This window comes from Podarcis cretensis (assembly GCF_951804945.1).
Source record: "Podarcis cretensis genome assembly, chromosome: 11".
Taxonomy (NCBI): domain Eukaryota; kingdom Metazoa; phylum Chordata; class Lepidosauria; order Squamata; family Lacertidae; genus Podarcis; species Podarcis cretensis.
The window spans coordinates 29669037-29672960 of NC_137180.1; the positions used below are offsets into that span (position 1 = coordinate 29669037).

The 3924-nt window shown below is 41.3% G+C and overlaps 1 protein-coding gene across 4 annotated transcripts in view; it reads left to right on the plus strand.

The window, feature by feature from the left end:
* Nucleotides 1-3924, plus strand: part of ARB2A (ARB2 cotranscriptional regulator A) — a 214163-nt gene that overhangs the window by 207312 nt on the left and 2927 nt on the right. The gene's annotated exons all lie outside the window — the stretch shown is intronic.

The following is a 3924-nucleotide window of genomic DNA, read 5'->3' on the forward strand; positions in this document are numbered from 1 at the left end:
TTCTATATCAAAAGATGCTTTTGAAGCAATTTCGTTGTCGAAGCTTCATTGTCCCTGACAATGTGCTGCTGAAGTCCAGTGTCTTCTTAATTTTACATTAGCTGAAAAGTGGATTGGATAGCCATATACAGGTGCACTGTAATTTGATTTCCTGGTTCCTGATCCCAGAAATAATACATGCCAAAAGAATCCTGCTTTCCTACATTGATTCCCTAACTTATATTAGTAGCAGAGCCATGGGGGGCAGATAAAATGTTGTTCTCATTCCTCTTCCTTTGTCCCTCCGTGGATATTTTTTTATGTCCCATGCAAAATTCTGTGTAGAAAATGGACTGCACTTGTATTCCTATCCAAAGTTTACTATCTGGTTCACTGTGATTTTGATCAATATTTTAACACATTATTGTGAGAATAAATAATATTGTGCAAATATTTCATTTACCATGAAATGACTTATGCCTATTATTTCCTGCTACTATTTGGATATATATTTTTGCCTCCTGCTCATTTCCATTTGGCAAAATTGTTATATAATGAGAAAATCATTATATGGAGAAAATCATTCCATGGATGGTGGCCATAATGTTTTACTGTGAAATCCTGGAAAGATGTGCTACTCTTTTTTTCCTTTCTCTCTCTGATAGTTAACCATGAATATCTATGAGCAAAATGTGACATCTCAAATGTTATGAAGGGTCAGCATTTATACTTGACAATATGAGAGGACTAAGATTTTAGAGCAATCCTAGTCAAGCAACAGATCATCATAATTGTAGAAACTAAAAAGTCATTGTAGCGATTGTACCACAAGGGAAATTGTTCATCCATCAGTAAGATTGTTACAAGGTAAGAGACAATGAGGAAAGGGAGTTAAAATTGCTTTAGCCCATTGAGTCATCAGTTTCCTCTAGATTCAAAAGCCTGAATTGGTTTTGGAGAGAAGTGGCATAAGAGGATTGCTACGGGAAATCTTAACAAGTTGATCATAGTCTCAGTAACACTAGCAAGTGTAAGTATGATCTCTCCTAAGGAAAAGTGTAGGTTACATATTGAAGGAGAGAGAAAAGGATGGGAGTACAATTAGCACATGTCTTCTCTCACTTTTTTTTGGTCATGTGTATTTGGAAGATGGCTGTTCACAAAGGAAAACAGATGTGATAAATAGTGAAACATTCCCATCACTCTGCAAGTAATTTATTGTAAATGTAGGCCTATATTTACAAATGAATGTGTACTGGCTTATGAGAGAGAGATCAGTGGCAACATAAAGGGATAAATGTTAGTTGTACTATGGATGTGGAAGATGTGGAAAATATTTGTGCAGAGTAGCATCCTACAGTACTAATATGTAAGATTAAAAATTGTGAATGGAGATTATTGACTACCTTTGTGTTCTGCTTAAACGCAATTAGAAGTGGGGACAATAATGTAATTGTGGCTACCTGTTTAAGAGAGCATATAAAGTGGCCAATTGTTTTTTTGCAATTTTAGTCTATTTGCTAAAACTTACAAGATATGTGCGCCAGATTTATCTATGGGCAGGTGAGATATCTTTGAAAAAGTGCTATCTTTTTCTTTGTGTTACAAGGAATTCTTTGTGACCCTAAAGTCCCCAGGATGTTTGCTGTGATACAAAGCCCTTTGTTTTAAAGGTGCTTGTATGTGATGGTTAATGCATTTTATAAAAGGCATCTGTGGAAGTGATATCCTTCTTTGAAGTGACCTGCCTTAAGTGTTAAGAGTGTAGGGGAATATATGTGCAAATTAGATTTGAAAAGCAAACCTCTGCGGTGGGATGTATATGCACTGTAGAAGGGTCTTTGTGTAATAGTTGCCTCTGGAAAGGGATCTCTTTATGGGAGTAGTAAGAATGTTGGTTTTGTAAGGAAGTGGCTTTGCAACTGTATGCTAATATTACTACCATTGGTATGATCCAGCAGGGACTCAGAATATATATTTTTTGTATCACTCCCATCCCAGAGTCACCCAACCACCCATCAGGAAAGCTCTCCTTCAGGGTAGGCCAGGGCCATCATGTCCTTTATTGTTGTAACTCCCAGATTGTGATACTCTCACAAAACTGTTGCTAGGCAACAAATGTGGTTACCAGGTCTCCGCGAATAGCTGAAGGGGAAAGCAAAGTGTTGCACCATTGTAGAGTAACCATAGCAATGACCTACTATTACAGAGTGGAGAATTATCATTAACAATGTTAAAGTATCATACAGGAGCCTGGGATCTGGAGGCTTCCCAGCAGCATCTCTGCATAATTGTGTTATATAGGAAGGGCTCTGAACTCTTTCAGGGCATCTGGTTGCTGGGTATTGGGGGGGGGATTATTAGATGCTGTTACTGTTTGGTTTATGAAAGAAACATGCAGGGGAGTAAAAGGTTTTGGGACTCCTTAGCCAATCAGTGTGAGAGAGGAAAAGCATATGTCAAGAACAATGATCCCAGATCCATCTCACTTTTCCAGAATACAGATTTATGGTGCTACTCTATATATATATATATATATATATATATATATAAAATAAGAGATTTAATCTGTGTTTTTGCAGGTGTGGGAGACCATCACCATAACCACATACATTTGGTTTATTGAAAGAGAGGCTTTATCTAAGTGGATATGAGTGTTTTAAGCAGAAAAAAGTTGTTTCTCAGTCTGTTCACTTGATTCTTGCTTGTAGAAGAGTGAAATGTCTGGCCATACAGGAAAGTGTACCTAATTAAGCAGCTGTCTTTTGGGAACAAGAAACACTGGAGAAAAGAAGTTACGGTACTACTTCTGTTTGAAAGGCACCCCAGCTTTCCTAAAACAAGGTCACATATATTGCTGCCTGAGAGTGCCTTGCTAATCAAGCCACTTAAGTGTTCAGCTTCCCAAGGTTCTGTTCCATCAAAAATTGGGAATATAAACATAATAGGATGATCAGACTGCCAAAGGGCATTACTCATACATCCTTACTCTTTGCAGACAAGATTTTTGCATGTTCAGCTTGTCAAGGATCTGCATCTGCCAAAATATCTGTTACTATGTAACTGTTGCAGGTATAGGAGAGTCTCTGCCCCTGCCCCTAGTAGATTAGGATATTAGATTTGGACCAATGAGGCATGTATCCACGAAGTCTCCCACGTTTTCTCTTAAGTTTATTTCAGAACTATTAGCTTTCAGACCTGATTTCCTCTCTATAAAATGTGAATAACTGTGTAGGTTTGTTGTAAGGGCAGTATCTTGAACTTTAAAACAAATGAAAATGAAAATAATTAATCCCATTGGGAATGCTCTAAATGGTTGGTGGAGAAAAGAGGCAGACAGGATACTTCGTACCAAACTGGAATCCTACCCCTTTTCAGTGAGAGCCCTTTTCCTGTCTTAAGGCTGGTTAACAACTCCTTTCCCCTCCCTGGGGCTTAATTTGAGTCAAGAGTTCAGAAGCTCTTTTCAGTGCCAAGCTGCAGGCCTGGTGAAGCATGTGCAGAATGCTCCTCTCGCAGTTGTGAGTTGCCACAATCAGCCTTGGCACGGGCAGCCTGGATGAGAGGGCAGGCCTTGCGGGCTGCCAGCCTTCAGAAAACGCCTCTCCCGTGCCCTGACGGAGAGCCTAACCTTTCACAGCCCCAGGCCTGGCTGCGCGCTTACGCAGAACAAGCAAGGCCCCCTTGATGCCACGGGCATGCACTCCCGGCTCAGGGTGCGCAGGATTTCAGCCTGGGCGCCCTTTCGCCAAGAAGGGGGGATCCGGGAGGGCGGGGCGAAGCTGCCTTGGCCGCCGCCTGCGTCCCGCTCCTCCACTTGACCCCTGCGGCTCGCTGTCGTCGGGGGGCGGAGTGTCTTCCTCCCGCTCCCCCTCCTCCCCCTCCCTTCCCTCCGCCCGAGTCGCAGGCAGTGACGCTGTGCTTCTCCTTCCTTGTGTGTTGCAG